The sequence below is a fragment of the Pinus tabuliformis genome, chromosome 2_1 (genome assembly GCF_031772625.1).
Source record: "Pinus tabuliformis cultivar Carrire ecotype Pingquan chromosome 2_1, CPIR1, whole genome shotgun sequence".
Taxonomy (NCBI): Eukaryota; Viridiplantae; Streptophyta; class Pinopsida; order Pinales; family Pinaceae; genus Pinus; species Pinus tabuliformis.
Genome location: NC_142299.1, coordinates 262,770,252 through 262,791,139, shown reverse-complemented (window position 1 = coordinate 262,791,139; position 20,888 = coordinate 262,770,252). Strand labels below are relative to the sequence as shown.

The 20,888-nt window shown below is 33.6% G+C and overlaps 1 pseudogene; it reads right to left on the bottom strand.

The window, feature by feature from the left end:
• Positions 1-1,807: 1,807 nt before the first annotated feature.
• LOC149199747 (uncharacterized) lies at positions 1,808-20,642 on the bottom strand (annotated as a pseudogene).
• Positions 20,643-20,888: the final 246 nt, after the last annotated feature.

The window sequence follows — 20,888 nt, the reverse complement described above, 5'->3', positions numbered from 1 at the left end:
CTTATTTATGCACAAACCTACCCTACTTTGCAGAAAAATCAATAGATCAAGTGATGTTGTAATGCCAGATCAACCAATCAAGTAACTGTGACAAGGATGTTGCTTGGAAGTGCTTGAACCAGGACACAACTGGAAATGTTGACAACCATACATGAACAAAAGGAGTCTAGTTGTATAAAAGGCATTTTGGTTTTTCATTCAAACTGAAAAAATTTCCCATGTACTCTTCAATAGGATCATAGAAACCAGACTCTGTTTCCTACCCTAACTCCTCAACACAAGTATCCAACTGCAAACTGTCAATGCAAACATCCATGAGCAGCCCTATTGTTTCTTGTTTTGAAGGAGGAAAGGTTTCAAAGAACTTTTTGGGATCTCAAAATTCATGTGATTTAATTTGAACATCCAATAGTTCAATTTCATTTCCTAATCTTTGAGCAACAAAGCCAAGAAAAAAATATTTATTCTCAGGTGTGAGTCAGCTAGATTTCAAACAAAGAAATACTGATGTTGAGAAATTCTGATCAATCTGAAATTTTGCTAACTCATCCCTTGAAGTCAATAAAATTTCACTAGATAATGGATTTGCCGCATAGCCTATCATTGATGCTTACCATCAATGTTCTGAAATCTGGATTCCGGATTCGTTGGCAATGAATTCACTTTGAAACATTGAAGCTTGGGATCTTGAACAATGGAGTTATCAGGTGGGTGATTTCGGCCTTCATATGTGCCTGATTGTTGTCCACCATTAGCAATCAGATCTACAACTTGAACGATCTTTCCTTGAGAAGATCTGTCACCTCATCCAAGGCATTAGCGCCAAAATGTTAGCTCTTAGAATGTACCTCAAGGCTAAGAAAAGGAAATTTTGAGGTAACCACAGACCAAGCTTTCGATTTGGCATCTAGCCCTACCAGACCAAAGAGGGCTCTTTCTTTGCTAACAAGATGTGGCTGAAATAGATGAAATTTTAGGCTAGTTATGGAGTGCGAGTATTTGTTTGAAAGGTTTTTGGGTCGAAAACAGCAAGAGAAAGGACCATTTGGGCTATGGAGTCGATGCCAGCTTCTGCCGACAAACTTGGGGCAAAGTAAGTGCAATGTTCAATCAGATCAAAGATTGTGTATGTGAGAAGACTAGGGGAGAAAGCCCGCTACCCTGTAGGCATCAAATAGGGGATGGATCTGCAGTAGCAACTTTAGACGAAAGAAAAGAACAAGGTTACTCAGCAAAGCATCTATCAGGGGATGGGTTCTAAAAATATAGCCACACATTTAACAACATAATCATTATGAAACGAGCATCAAGGCACTGATGGATTCCAAACATTTCTTAGAAAATGTTATAACACAAAATAGGAAAACAGACATAATGTGTAAATGAATTGATGAGATCCTAGGCCTAAAGGGCAAAAATTGCTTTATTATGATATTCAATAAAACTTTAAACACACTCCAAATGCCTCTTCCTGTTGCAAAAATCGAACTTGTACATCTTAAAACTAATCCTATTTATAATATTACAAAATTATTTAAATTTCCTCCACATAGGAAATAAAAAATAAAAATAAAAATTTAATAATGAAATCCTATATTAAAACACTAAACAATATGATCAATTAATTTGCAACTAAAACTCCAAACTGTCTCGAGAACCATGAGAAATAATTTTGGAAAACCCAAATTCAGTGAAGGTTTGCCAAGTGGATTAATATCATTGTATCTGCTCCTTTAAGTGTGGAACCATATTCCCCAAAATCTGCCTTTTTACTGCTATTTCACCCTTTGACTACTGATATTAAGCCCTAAAATCTGAGATTTTCCTCAACCACTGCTGGATTTGTGCCTGGCAACTCTGACACTTCAGTTTTCACCATTAATTTTCCTCTTTTACTCCATTTCCTCGAATCTGGGACAATGGCTACATGTCGTGCAACTGAGAATGCCATTGCTAAAGTAGGATCTTCTGAAAGTGTCAGCATGTGAGGATGAAACTCAACCTTCTGACCAAGTACAATAAGGGAGACTAGGCCCTGCCTGACAGTATTCAGTTCTATGGGAAACAAATCAATATGTTTTACTTTCTCCTAAGTGATGAAAAATAGTTGATATGATATATTTTCATAATAATGAAATGCTCCTTCAGCACTAGAAGGTGCAACAATGTGTTTCATAAACCCCCATAAAGTGGCACCCAGGTGAGAAAGAAATGAATCTCGTGCAACCGTGTAATTTTGTGTATCCTCATATGCATCTGCAAACAAGTTCCATTGTTCCATTCGTTTAATTGCCTCAGCTGCCTTCCTCCTGTGGATTTCTTCATGCTCCTCGCCCTAAAAAGTCTCCATTTCACTTTTCATATCACGCATCCTCTCCTCAAGTTCTTCACAGAGTACAAGCTTGACCCTTCTTCCTTTACAATTTTTGAATACAAAAAGCTCATAGATATCCATCTCTGCTAAAAGCACATCAAATGCATGATGATCATCTCCAAAAAGTGAAAATTTCTCCTAAATCATGCTTTGTAATTTATCCTTGGCTTCCTCCTCAGTAATCTCTACAACGGCTCCAATGGTCTTCTCTACATTAGGTAAGCTAATCCCTGTGTGGACACCTTCACCACCAACTATTGGACCCCATGAAAAAGGACCTGCAATCAAATCAAGAAATGCCCACCTTTCTTTACCAATCCATGAATCTACAAGGCACTCTGGGTGAAGTCCCAACATTTTCGATGACCTAAGTTCCTTTCACAATGTCAATGCCAAATCAAAGCTTTTCCCATGTAAAATATGTTCAACTTGTCTATAAACAATTTCACTTGTTCGCTTTCCACAAAATGATTTTTCAATATCATTTAGAGCCTCTAAACAAAAATTCACCCACTGAGTCGTGTCAATACTTTCAATAGTTGTCCATGCAAACTTGACCATGGGATGCATCATATACGAAGGTTTCCTTTTCTTTTCAATGTCTAATGAATTTTGTATTGGCCCTTTAGATTTTAAAAGATTTTTCCACATGCCTGTATCCTCCTTGATGAAGTTTATTTTGGTTTCAGAAAAACCTCTCCGATAGACATAGGTGCGTCAATTGGAGTCACGCTTGGGGTTAAGAATGAAGATATTGTATGCTTTATCTATTTGAGGGTACTCAATAGCACTGGTGAAGAAATATTCCATCTCATCTATATTGACCTGCCAAACCTACTCATTGACAAACCATGAATCCCATTTCAATAGATGGGTTCTACGAATAGCACCAAAGGGCTATGCGTAGCACACCTACACAGAAGCGCAACGCTGGCTCCTATGTGCAGCGCCCATTAAAATTAACACTGCAAAAAAATGACCTATGTGTAGGGCAACATCATACACGCAGCGCACTCCTCCCTACATGTAGCGTCGGGAAAAATCTTCCAGAATGCAATGCTAGTTGCCTACACGCAGCGCCGCCCCTGTTTTGCTAAACATCACTTTGAAATTGTTTCTTTCTTCCCTCCTTTGGTTTCTTTGACTTGCAAAATGACATAATGGAATGAATGTAGAATGAAAGGGGTTTATATATGGGCACCATTTTGATTTTTACTTTTTGAAAACCCACTTTTCCAATGTTCTTTGCCTTTTTGAAAACCCTGTTTTTAATGCTTGTTTCACATTTTCTTTTGTAGGTGGATTAGGTCATGCTGACTTGATTTTTTGCAGTGTTTATAGCTAAGCAATATGGATCGATTCTTAGGAGTAGCTAGGAATCAATATTACATATAGGAACATGAAATTACATAAGAAATGACAATTAAAACAAAATACTCAGCTTTCACCTCAATACATGTTTTTAGGTGAAAATTACATTAAGATTTTAAAAAGAATAACTTTTGACTTTCCAGATACTAAGCTTGAGTTTATTTCGCATCCTCATGTACTTGTTGATCTTTATTGGCATTTAACCATCAAATTTAACTATGTGGAAACCACAAAACTATAGAAAAGAGAACTAGCAAGTATATTTCATGAGGGAAAACTGATGTGACCTCAACCATCAGTGGATCCATGACCTAATGAAGTGATGAAAATTTACAGTATGGGACTCTTATTATGCAAATGCAAAAGAGCAGATTTTGATCACTAATTGCAATATGAAAAGACTGACACTAACAACACCCATACAACATCTATATACCTATGATTTATAGTGATGCCAAATTGGGTAGTAGACATTAGTAAGTAAGACACTAGCCATCGATAAGAAACCTTGATATTGGCGATGAGCACCACTAGGCCAACCATTCACCTTAGAGGCAGTAGTAGGTGGTTTTGTACCATGTGCATAGTCTGTATTATTACTAACCCACCAAAACCACTTGTAGGCCCTAGGATAATAATGGTGTTTCTCCTTAGATGATGTCCAAGGCCCCAAACAAAGCCATCCTTGTGGGGAAAAATTATCCTCACATTAACACCCATATAACATCTATATACCTATGCTTTATAATGATGGCAAATAGTGCTTCCCATCACCTAATTGTGCAAAAAACCCCAACTAACTTAGATGCCATGTCAAGCATGTCCTCGATATTAGCATTTCATCCTACATTATCCATTAGCTCATGAAGATAGAGGTTTAAAGGACTCTCACTTGATCGTTGGGGACTATCGTCCATCGAGAGGTCAAATTTTGAGCTAACTGTATTAAGGACACCTCAAGGTCAACCAAAACTAATGCAATGTATTAGTTGTTGGTACATCGACCTATCAAAATATCACAATATTGGGTAGTAGACATTAGTAAGTAGGACACTAGCCACCAACGAGAAACCTTGATATCGATAGAGTAATGATGTGGTGAGTGGATGTGGACCTGGGCATACCACATGTCAATTGTGTGGTAGTTGATTTGACATGCTAACGTCTCATTATGATGTGGCACTAATGTGGGTCTAGATGACATGGCATACCAATGTGGCAAGTGATGTGGCATGTTGACATGGCAATGGAAGGTTGACTTGGTACCGAGGTGATGTCAAGGTGGTAACCATATAACAACGACATGGATGTTGGGATTTTGGATGTTAATATATCAGATAATTAGTATCAATGACACTCTTTAGCCTCTTCCAAGGGCTCGGTGGCTTGATAGCCCAACCATTGGCCTTTCAAGATATCGGGTATTGAGACATTAGGGCCTCAATATACAAGCTCGTTTGTATTTTAGACCGAGTAAGCAAGTTTTAAACTAATGTGATATTTCCCAAGTGGTCGATAGTGGATATAATAGCCAAATTAATTGACTAGGTAAGCTACCGTGGAAGTTGATAGGCCATTTTATAATGGTGACATGTGGGCAAAGGGTTGCCATGTGCTTGACAAGAAGCAAATAAATATGTATAGGAGAGAAGTTACAATATAAACTTAAATAATACCAAAGGTCAAATAAAACACCTTTTATTAGACTATCAAAAATGATAATTTGTAAAGAAGATACTAGGATCCCATCTTATTGTTTATATCATTGCTAAAATGAACATGGCCTGATTATTCAATATCTCTTGTAATGGAACCAAAGTTATGTATCACATGAATAGTTATAGGTAAGAATTCCCATAAATGATCTTGATTACTATGTCACATATTGAAATCTTTAATTTCACAAATAGTTTCATTATCTGTAATAGATCAAATAACTATGACTTTAGGTAGCACTTTTGATGGATTTTACTCATTGTTAACTAGATTTATTATTTTTTTGTTATACAAAATATTTGATAAATGAGAGTAAATATTATTTCAAGGGTGTTACCAAGCATATTGCTTGAGGTTTTACATGAGACAAGTATATATTGCTAGAAAATTAGAGATAGAGAATAACTAATAAGTTCTTAAATTCCTTATTTGAAATAAAGAAAAAACTTTGCTTTTAGTTTTGTTAATAATCACTAGATTATTTATTTGAACTAATTCCTTATTTGAAATAAGGAAAAATCTCTACTTTTTTTTCTTTTAGTAATTTCTAAATTCCTTATTTGACATTAATAAAAAAAATAGAAAATTAAATTTTTCACTGCATGCATTCATATAGAACTTTTACTTGCGATTCCATTCCAAATACCATTTTTTTCGGAAATAGAAAGTATACATGAATTTTTAAAATTTCATATTTTTCATTGATATTATTTTACAAATTCACAAGCAGGATATCTACATGCATCTACATGCACAATTTTGTCAGTAAATACATGCACGATTTTATAAGTAAATATAGGTTGTTAAAGTAAGTGAAAGTAGTTAGTAAGAATAAAGTAGCTCATACTAAACTAAGTGTTGAACCCTTCCCATCATCTGATATCTGATCTAATCTCATCATTCAGTATAAATAGGGAATTTCTGACAGTAGGATTGATCCCACCACAATTGAGTTGTTAAACTTACTTCCATGCACGATTTTGTCTGATTTTCACAAGAACAGATCTTAAAATTTACAAGCAGCACAAGTTTTTGGTTCAGATTTTTCTCTTTAGGAAGAAAAAGTTCATGCAAAATACAGGTTGTTTCCTACTTCTAATTTTAATTTTGATTACATTTGTGCACTTTTCTAAACAATTTCTGCCATGTCTTTTTAATATACTCTCTTTTTCTGTTAATGAAAAATAATTTTACACAGAATTTGTCCATCCTGGGCTGTAAGTATTTGCAATTTGCTTAGTTGATATAGGTTGGTTCCATTGCTTTTTTGATACATTAATTATCTACTCAGACTATGTTTAATCCTCAAACAATACAATTCATATGCACAAAAAAAAATTGTGATCGGTTTGAGCCCGTTGTCAAATTATCACTTGACTATAGGCTTGTAAGTACATTGTACTAGGATCTTTCCTCTTATTTCATCATATTCTTTAAGGCTTTGGCTCCAACTTTTTCATTCACAAACACCTATGAAGTCCCCCACTTAACTTGTTTGATTGGTATTCATCTCCTTCACATACATTCGTACTATCTGTAGATGAAATCCGCCCTAATTTATTTTTGTTTCCAACAGCTATCTTAAGCTCTTCTAGGTATTTTATTGCCCTATCATGGTTTAATTGATCAAGTTATTGGAGCCATATTACACTAGAGAACATCTGATATAGCTAATTGTGCAATGACTGGCATTTTACAGACGTGATGTCTTAATTTTGGTTGGTAAATGCTCTTGTTTTTTGTGTATATATCATCAATTTGTGTAATGCGTTTGATAATTTCATTGAAAATTCATCTCACATAGGTTGGTTAGTTGCAAATTCGTTTGCCTACAATAAGTTTTTTTTAGGAGTGGACTGAAGCTATCTGAATTTAGCTTTTGTTTGACATATAATGATATAGATCATCAGTTCGAGTAGTATTTTTTATAGTTGCATTGAAAATGCATGATTTTCTCATTAGTCATCTTGTAACAAGTTTGCTTCCCTACAAAGTAAAGTTCTTCGAATTTGGAATCTAAATTGAGTTTCATCTATCAATGAATTTCACATTGTTGTACAAAAAATCATATAGTCTAATGTGGCATAGTTCTTCTATAACCAAAAACTAATAAAGAGCTGCAAATGTTTATAGATTTATTGTCTTCTTCCTTTTCCTGCATGAGTAAATGCTTGAAAGTAGACCCTATGTTTCTCACAATTAAGAGATCTCACAAGGATGCAAGTGCTCATAGAGGCTTCACACATCTCATCAATAATTCAGAAGCTTTGGAAGATTGTTGATCTACTAGGGGCCTCTAGTATGTATTGATTGAAAAGCTAACTAGGATTTCCTCCATTCACGATGACTATTTCTTTGAATCTTTTAACTTATCACCACAATAACCTCATAACAGAGTTTCAAACAAATTTTTTCATAGGATATGCATGACAAATGACTATGATACACCAATGCGGGAAAGGGAAAATACATTTACAAACACCGATGGGGGGCATTTTCTGTTTGGACCATTGGAGAGATATTGGCAAGGTCTACAAGTTAGGCGTATTGAAGGCATGACCCCATATTTGTGGTTTAATTTAATGATGAATACTGAATGTAGTTGTAAAAATTCAACATGTCAAGGGAATTATTTAGCAAAATTACAAAAGAGAGAGAAATGGCATGAGAATGATGATAATCCCTCATCTTTGCCATGAATATATCTATCTAATTAGTGACAAATGAGTGATCAATTTCCCAACAATAGGCATCTGCTGTAAATGCCACCCCAAAACTGGGTTATGAGACCACAGGGATGAAAGATGGTTGTTGGATTTATTTCTCATACATACCAACCCACAATACTAAAAAATATATCCACAACCAGACACCAACAATGTTTTCCCTCATTGAAAGCTTCTCTAGGTATCTCACCCGACATTCAAACAATGACAGACCTCTTCCACTTAGGAAAACATAATGCAAGGTAATGATCTCCATTGCATCCATCCCCTCTAGTCCCATAGGGTTGGCATAAAGAATTTTATTTACTTGCTGCTATTTGGGAATCCCTTAAATTCGTATACCTCATCTCATTACAGTGATGAATCAGACAAGTGGATAATGTGATTTCAAAGATACCTTAGCTCATTTGTAGTGAACATTGATTTAAAGAACTAGGTAATGAGATTTCATGTTGCTTACTCTACAACTATGTATTCAAAGTTTAAACACAATTCTTTCCTTCCGTTTCTACCACAACACCTCTAACTTCACATAAACTCACACATATTTCAAGATCAATTCCTTCTTGGGTTGGTTACATGGAATGGCAACTATGGAGGCATGTAATCTTTCCGCATGATGAAGAATGTAAGAATGACAAGGAAAGAAACTCTCCAATACAAAGTATATGCTATGTCTCTGATGCATTAGGATCATGTGTCTTACATATAGTATTTTGAGTTTGTACTTGGAACATATGATCAACCGGGTAGGTGAAAGAGCCTTTAATATAGCGTGGTGAAAAGATAGAACTTCTTCAAGGGATACAAATTAAAGAAAAGGAGCATTCGATGTTCTAAGATTGTAGTACATTTGATAATTTCATTGAAAAATCATTACACATTGGTTGGTTAGTTGCAAATTCATTTGCCTGCAATAAGTTTTCTTTTAGGAGTTGTACTAAGCTGTCTGAATTTAGTTTTTGTTTGACATATACTGATATAGATCATCAGTTCGAGTAGTATTTTTTATAGTTGCATTGAAAATGCACGATTTTCTCATTAGTAATCTTGTAACAAGTTTGCTACCCTACCAAGTAAAGTTGCTCCACTTTGGAATCTAAATTGAGTCTCATTTATCAATGAATTTGAAATTGTTGTACAACAAATCATATATTCTAATGTGGCATAGTTCTTCTATAGCCAAAAATTGATAAAGAGCTACAAATTTACATAGATTTATTGTCTTCTTCCTTTTCCTGCATGAGTAAATGGTTGAAAGTAGACCCTATTTTTCTCACAATTGAAAGATCTCACAAGGATGCAAGTGCTCATAGAGGCTTCATACATGTCATCAAGAATCTGGAAGCTTTGGAAGATTGTTGATCTACTAGGAGGCTCTAGTATGTACTGTTTGAAAAGCTAACTAGGATTTCCTCCATTCACGATGACTATTTCTTTGAATCTTTTAGCTTATCACCACAATAACCTCATAACAGAGTTTCAAACAAAAATTTTCACAGGATATGCATGACAAATGACTATGATACACCAATGCAGGAAAGGTAAAATGCATTTACAAAGACTGGTGGGGGTGTTTTCTGTTTGGACCATTGGAAAGATATTGACAAGGTCTACAAGTTAGGGGTATTCAAGGCATGCCCCCATATTTTTGGTTTAATTCAATGATGAATACTAGCAGTAGCTATAAAAATTCAACATGTCAATGGAATTATTTAGCAAAGTTACAAAAGAGAGAGAACTGGCATGAGAATGATGATAATCCCTCATCTTTGCCATGAATATATCTATCTAATTAGTGACAAATGAGTGATCAATTTCCAACAATAGGCATTTGTTGTAAATGGCACCCCCAAACTGGGTTATGAGACCATAGGGACAAAAGATGGCTATTGGATTTATTTCTCATACATACCAACCAAAAATACTAAAAAATCTATCCACAACCAAACACCAATGATGTTTTCCCTCATTGAAAGATTCTCTAGGTATCTCACCCAACATTCAAACAATGACAGACCTCTTCCACTTACGAAAACATAACGCAAGGTAATGATATCCATTGATTCCATCCCCTCTAGTTCCATAGCATTGGCATAAATAATTTTAGTTAGTGGCTGCTATTTGGGAATCCCTTAAATTTGTATACCTTGGCTCATTACAATGATTAATCAGACAAGTTGATAATGTGATTTCAAAGATACCTTAGCTCATTTACAGTGAACATTGATTTAAACAACTGTGTAATGAAATTTCATGTTGCTTACTCTACAACTCTGTCTTCAAAGTTTAAACACAGTTCTTTCCTTCCATTTCTACCACAACACCTCTAGATTCACACAGACTCACACATCTTTCAAGATCAATGGCTTCTTGGATTAGTTATATGGAATGGCACCCATGGAGGCATGTGTTATTTCCGCATGAGGAAGAATGTATGAATGACAGGGAAAGAAACTCTCCAAGATAGAGTATATGTTATGTCTTCCATGCAAATTCATTTGCCTACAATAAGTTTTTTTTAGGAGTGGACTGAAGCTATCTAAATTTAGTTTTTGTTTGACATATATTGATATAGATCATCAGTTCGAGTAGTATTTTTTTAGTTGCATTGAAAATGCATGATTTTCTCTTTAGTTATCTTATAACAAGTTTTTTTCCCTGCAAAGTAAAGTTGTTACACTTTGGAATCTAAATTGAGTCTCATTTATCGAATAATTCCACATTGTTGTATAGGAAATCATATAGTCTAATGTGGCATAGTTCTTATATAACCAAAAATTGATAAAGAGCTGCAAATGTTTATAGATTTATTGTCTTCTTCCTTTTCCTGCATGAGTAAATGGTTGAAATTAGACCCCATTTTTCTCACAATTGAGAGATCTCAGAAGGATGCAGGTCCTCGTAGAGGCTTCATACATATCATCAAGAATCTAGAAGCTTTGGAAGATTGTTGATCTACTAGGGGGCTCTAGTATGTATTGTTTGAAAAGCTAACTAGGATTTCCTCCATTCACGATTACTATTTCTTTGAATCTCTCAGCTTATCACCATAATAACCTCATAACAAAGTTTCAAAAAACAAATTCACGAGATATGCATGACAAATGACTATGATACACCAATGCAGGAAAGGGAAAATGCATTTACAAACACTCATGGGGGGAATTTTATGTTTGGACCATTGGAAAGATATTGACAAGGTCTACAAGTTAAGGGTATTGAAGGCATGCCACCATATTTGTGGTTTAATTCAATGATGAATACTAGCTGTAGCTATAAAAATTCAACATGTCAACGGAATTATTTAGCAAAGTTACAAAAGAGAGAGAACTGGCATGAGAATGATGATAATCGCTCATCTTTGCCATATATATATCTATCTAATTAGTTGCAAATGAGTGATCATTTTCCTAAAAATAGGCATCTGTTGTAAATGCCACCCCCAAATGGGGTTATGAGACCACAGGGACGAAGGATGGTTGTTGGATTTATCTCATACATACCAACCCAGAATACTAAAAAATGCATCCGCAACCAAACACCAACAATGTTTTCCCTCATTGAAAGCTTCTCTAGGTATCTCATCCGACATTCAAACAATCACAGACCTCTTCGACATAGGAAAACATAACACAAGGTAATGATCTCCATTGAATCCATCCCCTCTACTTCCATAGTGTTAGCATAAAGAATTTTAGTTACTGCCTGCTATTTGGGAATCCCTTAAATTTGTATACCTTGACTCATTACAGTGATGAATCAAACAAGTGGATAATGTGATTTCAAATATACCTTAGCTCATTTGCAGTGAACATTGATTTAAACAACTGGGTAATGAGATTTCATGTTGCTTACTCTACAACTCTGTCTTCAAAGTTTAAACATATTGCTTTCCTTCCATTTCTACCACAACACCTCTAGCTTTGCGCAAACTCACACATCTTTCAAGATCAACGGCTTCTTGGGTTGGTTATATGGAATGGCAGCTATGGAGGCATGTGTTCTTTCCGCATGAGGAAGAATGTAACAATGACAGGGAAAGAAACTCTCCAAGACAGAGTATATGTTATGTCTTCCATGTAAGTTCATTTGCTTACAATAATTTTTTTTTGGTAGTGGAATGAAGCTGTCTGAATTTAGTTTTTGTTTGACATATACTGATATAGATCATCATTTTAGTAGTATTTTTTATAGTTTCATTGGAAATGCATGATTTTCTCATTAGTGATCTTGTAACAAGTTTGTTTCCCTACAAAGTAAAGTTGTTCCACTTTGGAATCGAAATTGAGTCTCATTTATCAAAGAATTTGACATTGTTGTACAGGAAATCATATAGTCTAATGTGGCATAGTACTTCTATAACCAAAAACTAATAAAGAGATCCAAATGTTTATAGATTTATTGTCTGCTTCATTTCTCTACATGAGTAAATGGTTGAAAGTAGACCCTATTTTTCTCACAATAGAGAGATCTCACAAGGATGCAGGTTCTCGTAGAGGCTTCATACATATCATCAAGAATCTGGAAGCTTTGGAAGATTGTTGATCTACTAGGGGGCTCTAGTATGTATTGTTTGAAATGCTAAGTAGGATTTCCTCCATTCACGATGACTATTTATTTGAATCTTTTAGATTATTACCACAATAGCCTCATAACAGAGTTTCAAACAAATTTTTTCAGAGGATATGCATGACAAATGACTAAGATACACCAATGCAGGAAAGGAAAAATGCATTTACAAACACTGATGTGGGGCATTTTCTATTTGGACCATTAGAAAGATATTGACAAGGTATACAAGTTAGGGGTATTGAACGCATGCCCCCATATTTGTGGTTTAATTCAATGATGAATACTAGTTGTAGCTATAAAAAAACAACATCTCAACAAAATTATTTAGCAAAGATACAAAAGAGAGAGAGCTGGCATGAGAATGATGACAATCCCTCATCTTTGTCTTGAATATATCTATCTAATTAGTGACAAATGAGTGATCAATTTCCCAACAATAGTCATCTGCTATAAATGCCACCCCCAAACTGGGTTATGAGACCACAGGGATGAAGGATGGCTATTTGATTTATTTCTCATACATACCAAACCACAATACTAAAAAAATATCCCCAACTAGACACCAACAATGTTTTCGCTCATTGAAAGCTTCTCTAGGTATCTCACCTACATTCAAACAATGACAAACCTCTTCCACTTAGGAAAACATAATGCACGGTAATGAACTCCATTGAATCCATCCCATCTAGTTCCATAGCATTGGCATAAAGAATTTATTTACTGGCTGTTATTTGGGAATCCCTTAAATTCGTATACCTCGACTCATTACAGTGATGAATTAGACAAGTGGATAATGTGATTTCAAAGATACCTTAGCTCATTTGCAGTGAACATTGATTTAAACAACTGGATAATGAGATTTCATGTTGCTTACTCTACAACTTTGTCTTCAAAATTAAACACAATTCTTTCCTTCCATTTCTACCACAACACCACTAGCTTCGCACAGACTCACACATCTTTCAAGATCAATGGTTTCTTAGGTTGGTTATATGGAATGGCAGTTATGGAGGCATGTGTTCTTTCCGCATGAGGAAGAATGTAGGAATGATAGGGTATGAAACTCTCCAAGTCAGAGTATATGTTGTGTCTCCTATGCATTAGGATCATGTGTCTTCCATATAGTATTTTGAATTTGTACTTGGAGCATATGATCAACAGGGTAGGTGAAAGAGCCTTTAATATAGCGTGGTCAAAAGATAGAACCTCTGCAAGGGATACAAGGTATCAATGATATATTGGGTTATGAGAGGAAGCCCATCCTTTGATAGGAAAACACATGTTAATTTTTCTTATGGGGTTTCTAGATAACTCATTCTAAATTTTTAGGTAACTTCCTTCTACCAGCTCCATGTAGAGGACCCTCTTTTCCTTATAGAGAGACTTATCCTAGACCAAATCCATCTCCTTTACCCAGCTTTCTATATAGAGCCTGACATGGTAGGATAGCTTCCGTTTCGGCTTTACAAGAATACCCTGTGTTTAACAATGGGAATTCGATGCATTAAGGATTCACTTTTACTTGGCTACAGATCTTTGTATTTCTTCTTCTCAGAATTGTGATAGTCATGCTTAGATATTTTTAAGTAGGATTGGCTCTTGCTTTTATAGGGGTGGACTTGGAAATCCCACTTTGTACTACCACTTATGAACTGAGAAGTCCCATTGATGTAATTTTGGTCATTTGTTGGACATTAAGTAACCTATCTTACCTTCCCCTTTCTCTTCCTCTCTTGGATTCAGATCCTTTGTTGCTTCTCAAGAAATATTTTTGGTGCTTATTATGGTTTTATAATAGTTAAGCATAACATTCAACATTCAAAAAAGGACAAACCTCTTCCACTTAGCAAAACACAACGCAAGGTCTTGATCTCCATTGGATCCATTCCCTCTATTTCCATAGTGTTGGCATAAAGAATTTTAGCTACTAGTTGCTCTTTGGGTATCCCTAAAATCCATTTTCAATCAATTTTATGTTTTGAATTTTTTTTAATTAGAAATGTAAAATCATAAATTTAATGAATTATATGTTTTAATTTTATTTTATTTTTAAATTAAAAATATAAAAGCATAAATTTAAATGGTTGAAATTACATTATAATGTACTTATATTTATAATATGGATAGCCTTGTCCAAATTTATACTTTCCATTATACATTAAATATTATCCATTAAAATGAAAATACATATCTACAAATTTTTATAATAATAAAGAATATGGTATGTTAATATTTTATTATTATTAATTTTAAAGTTGTAAATTACAAATTTTGAAATTATATTACATTTTTCATGTATTATTGTATATAATATTTATAAAAATGACGTAAGATAACCATATATTTAGTAAAAAAAAATTATTATTATGAATTTTATGGTTTGAAATTTTTCTAAAAATAAATGTATATATATAAATATATAATTATAATTATAATTTTAAACGGTTCAAATTTCATTGTAATTCACTTGATATTTATAATATTTATAAGCTTTTGCAAGTTTATGTTTTCTACTTTATATTAAATATTATTGATTAATTTGAAAATAAATATCTACAAATTTAAATAATTGTATGGAGAGACTTTAGTCCATCATGAATGATTGCATGGGAGACTTTAGCCCAAAGTGAATGAGATGTGGTAAGGTTATGTAATTTTATTTAAACGTGTTAGTTTAGTAAAATTACATAAATATAAAATAAAATAAAATAAGAATTATAATTATTAATAATTAAACCATTTTAGATCCATCTTAGCTCTAGATTTAGATAGCCTACTAGGGATAAAATTTCTCAAGGTGAAAGCTTTTACTCTAAATCCATCTTAAATGTAGATTTAGTGAGCATAAAAAGGGAGTTTTTTTCTTGATGATAATGTTAGAGTTTGTTCTATTTGAGTTTGGGAAATCTTACAAAGACCCACAATTTCACATGAGTGAGAGAGGCAAATTACTTATGTGCTTTATAAACATGTATATGCATTCCTAGATGGGGAGGAGCAAGTGGAGATAGAAAAATGTGAATTGTAACCATTTTCCACAATTGTAGAATTATCCAACTAATAAATTTTATATTGCTTATTATATTTGAGAATAAGATTACATATAATTTAAAAAAAAAATTGTTTTCAATCAATTCTATGTTTTGAATTTTTTTAATCATAAATTTAAAATCATAAATTTAATTACTTATATGTTTTAATTTTATTTTATTTTTAAATTAAAAATATAAAATCATACATTTAAATGGTTCAAATTACATTATAAGGCACTTAATAATTATAATATGGGTAGCCCTTTCCAAATTTATACTTTCCATTATATATTAAATATTATCCATTAAAATGTAAATAAATATCTACAAATTTTAATAAAAATATTAAATAATTTGGTATGTTAATATTTAATAAAAAAATTATTATCAATTTTATGGTTTGAAATTTTTCTAAACTAAAAATATAAAATTGTAATTTTAAATGGTTCAAATTTCATTGTATTTCACTTGATATTCATAATATATATGGGCTTTTCCAAGTTTATGTTTTCTACTTTATATTAAATATTATTGATAAAAATAAAAATAAATATCCAAAAATTTAAATAATTGCATGGAGAGACTTTAGTCCAACATGAATGATTACATGGGAGACTTTAGCCCGAAGTGAATGAGATTTTCTAAGGTTATGTAATGTTATTTAAACCTATTCATTTAGTCAAATTACATAAATATAAAATAAAAAAAAAATAAGAATTATAAGTATTAATAATTAAACCAAATTATATTACTCTAGATTTAGATAGCCTACAAAGGGATCAAATTTTTCCAGGTGCAATCTTTTCCTCTAGATCCATCTTAACTCTAGATTTAGTGAGCATAGAGAGTGAATTTTTTTCGTGATGATAATGTTAGAGTTTGTTCTATTTGCATAGTTTGGGAAACCTTACAAAGACCAAGGATTTCACATGAGTTAGAGAGACAATTTACTTGATGTAGTTTACAAACATGTTTATGCATCTCCTAGATGGGGAGGAGCAAGTGGAGGGATATGGAGATGAGTATGGAGATGAGTGTGAGAAATCCATCACAACTTGTTAGATTTCTCACTCTACAATGTTTCTATGTGCTTGAGTTTGCACTAAAAGGAAATCTAACACATGTTATATTTTCTTTTACATTGCAATGTTGTTAATCTAGCACACATTAGACTTATTTAGTCCTAAAATGTTGTTATGTTCTTGTGTTTGTGCTAGAAGGAAATATAGCATGTGTTAGATTTCTTTCCAATTTAAATGCGCTTGTGTTTGTGTTGGAAGAAAATTTAACACAAGCTAGATTTCTTATACTCTACAATGTTGCTGTTGGCAACGTGTGTGTATTTGTGGTAGACATAAATCTAGAACTTGCTATATTTCTCACTCTACAATGTTTCTATGTGCTCGAGTTTGCACTAAAAGGAAATCTAACACATGTTATATTTTATTTTATGTTGCAATGTTGTTAATCTAGCACACATTATACTTGTTTAGTCCTACAATGTTGTTATGTTCTTGTGTTTGTGCTTGAAGGAAATATAACATGTGTTAGATTTTTTCCAAATTAAAACGTGTTTGTGTTTGTGTTGGTAGAAAATTTAACACAATCTAGAATTCTTATACTCTACAATGTTGTTGTTGGCAATGTGCTTGTATTTGTGGTAGACATAAATCTAGCACTTGTTAGATTTCTCACTCTCTAATGTTTCTATGTGCTTGAGTTTACACTAAAAGGAAATTGAACACATGTTGGATTTTCTCTTACATTGCATTGTTGTTAATCTAGCACACATTAGACTTATTTAGTCCTAAAATGTTCTTATGTTCTTGTGTTTGTGCTAGAAGGAAATATAGCATGTCTTAGATTTCTTTCAAATCTAAATGTGCTTGTGTTTGTGTTGGAACAAAATTTAACACAAGCTAGATTTCTTATACTCTACAATGTTGTTGTCGGTAGCGTGCTTGTATTTGTGGTAGACATAAATCTAGCACTTGTTAGATTTCTCACTCTACAATGTTTCTATGTGCTCAATTTTGCACTAAAAGGAAATCTAACACATGTTAGATTTTATTTTACATTGCAATGTTGTTAATCTGGCACACATTAGACCTATTTACTCCTATAATGTTGTTATGTTCTTGTGTTTGTGCTCGAAGGAAATATAACATGTGTTAGATTTCTTTTAAATTTAAATGTGCTTGTGTTTTTGTTGGAAGAAAAATTAACACAAGCTAGATTTCCTATACTCTACAATGTTGTTGTTGGCAACGTGCTTGTATTTGTGGTAGACATAAATCTAGAACTTGCTAGATTTCTCACTGTACAATGTTTCTATGTGCTCGAGTTTGTGCTAAGAGGAAATTGAACACTTGGTAGATTTTATTTTACATTACAATGTTGTTAATCTAGAACACATTAGAGCTATTTAGTCCTACAATGTTGTTATGTTCTTGTGTTTGTGCTCGAAGGAAATATAACGTCTGTTAGATTTCTTTCAAATGAAAATGTGCATGTGTTTGTGTTGGAAGAAAATTTAACACAATCTAGAATTCCTATACTCTACAATGTTGTTGTTGGCAACGTGCTTGTATTTGTGGTAGACATAAATCTAGCAGTTGCTAGATTTCTCACTCTAGAATGTTTCTATGTGCTTGAGTTTGCGCTAAAAGGAAATCTAACACATGTTAGATTTTCTTTTACATTGCAATGTTGTTAATCTAGCACACATTAGACTTATTTAGTCCTAAAATGTTGTTATGTTCTTGTGTTTCTACTATAAGGAAATATAACGTGTTATATTTCTTTCAAATTTAAATTTGCTTGTGTTTGTGTTGGAAGAAAATTTAACACAAGCAAGATTTCTTATACTCTACAATGTTGTTGTTGGCAATGTGCTTGTATTTTTGGTAGACATAAAACTAGCACTTGCTAGATTTCTCACTCTAGAATGTTTTTATGTGCTTGAGTTTGCGCTAAAACGAATTTTTACATTGCAATGTTGTGATCTAGCACACATTAGACTTATTTAGTCCTAAAATGTTGTTATGTTCTTGTGTTTGTGCTAGAAGGAAATATAGCATGTGTTAGATTTCCTACAAATTTAAATGTGCTTGTGTTTGTGTTGGAACAAAATTTAACACAAGCTATATTTCTTATACTCTACAATGTTTTTGTTGGCAACGTGCTTGTATTTGTGGTAGATATAAATCTAGCACTTGCTAGATTTCTCAATCTACAATGTTTCTATGTGCTTGAGTTTACGCTAAAAGGAAATCGGACACATGTTAGATTTTCTTTCACATTGCAATGTTCTTAATCTAGCATAGATTAGACTTATTTAGTCCTACAATGTTGTTATCTTCTTGTGTTTGTGCTTCAAGAAAATATAACATGTCTTAGATTTCTTTCAAATTAAATTGTGCTTTTGTTTGTGTTGGAAGAAAACTTAACACAATCTAGAATTCTTAAACTCTACAATGTTGTTGTTGGCAACGTGCTTGTATTTGTGGTAGACATAAATCCAGATGTTGCTAGATTTCTCACTCTAGATTGTTTCTATGTCCTTGAGTTTGCGCTAAAAGGAAATCCAACACATGTTAGATTTTCTTTTGCATTGCAATGTTGTTAATCTAGCACAAATTAGACCTATTTAGTCCTAAATTGTTGTTATGTTCATGTGTTTGTGTTAGAAGGAAATATAACATGTCTTGTATTTCTTTGAAATTAAAATTTGTTTGTGTTTGTGTTGGAAGAAAATTCAACACAAGCTAGATTTCTTATACTCTACATTGTTGTTGTTGGCAACGTTCTTGTATTTGTGGTAGACATTGTTATCACCGCAAGAAACTCAGCTAGGTTGTATATTAGTGATGCTCGGGAACATTACAAACTCAACAAAATTATTGGAAATATGGTGGATGAATGAAAGAAATGCTGCACATTCAAGCCAGATAACCACTCCAACTATGCTTAACCCCAAACATCGGTGAACACCCCCAGACTACAAGGCTTTTAACCACCAATTACTCATAGTTTGAGGATAAGGTGATAATGGAGAAGACTGACCACACTAGCAGATGCACATGACCCTGTGATGGCTAGGCACAACCAGTTAAAAGGTCTATAAATCTATTTTCTAATACACAAACAGGATGACAGCTCTCTAGTATTAAAACAACAGAAACCTACAAAAAATTTCAATGATGCATGATAAATCCTAACACAGAGGTGGGATGACAGCCCCTCTAATGCTAAACATTAACAACACATGAATAAATGTAAAAACAGGCACAACTTGGAACAAGAAGAAGAAGTGGAAAGTGAGCAATTAACAAAAAAAGAAGCTTGTATTAGTTGGAAATGAAGACCAGAAGCTGCAGGTTACACAATAGTTACAGTCTCCAGAAGTTGAAGCTTACAACAGAAAATCACTCATCAACTCGATTACATCTTTTTTCTGAGTATATATAGAATTTGTTTATAAGAAATCTCAGCTAGCCTATGCGTGGAGGTGTCTTAATTGACAACCAACCGTATTTACACAGAGATATGGGTCTTCTGCTACAATATGAATGTTTTAATGGAAAGAATGACATTTACTGGTACTTTGGTGTACTCCTTGAACAGGTGGAATGTTTCCTGCATAAATGTTCATAACTGCTGAATGAATTCAACCGCTAAAGGCAATTCATTCTCATCCTTGACCATGTTATTCTTTAACTATGGTAGCTAATGATTAAATGTGTAGGTAGCTGGATCATCTCTTCCTTCTTCGCGTGCATAACTCAGGCCGAAAACACTTAAAAATACCTTGAAAATGAACAGGAGCCGAGATGAAACACTGGCCATTGGATGGATTACGCGGACGATCGATATCTGCTAGCGGGAGGCAAAGACACCACTGGGATAGTATCAGCCGTCAGATCACTAAAATCAATGGCAGAGATCGATTGACAGGGGATATCGGAAGATAGGCGGATGAAGAAATTAGGGTCGTTGAATTTGGATGCGGCAGATCCAACGATGATTGGGAGTGAAAGGAACAAGAGCGTTAACTGCCAAGAGTCGTATAGGAAGGCGAAAAGCGGTTTTATC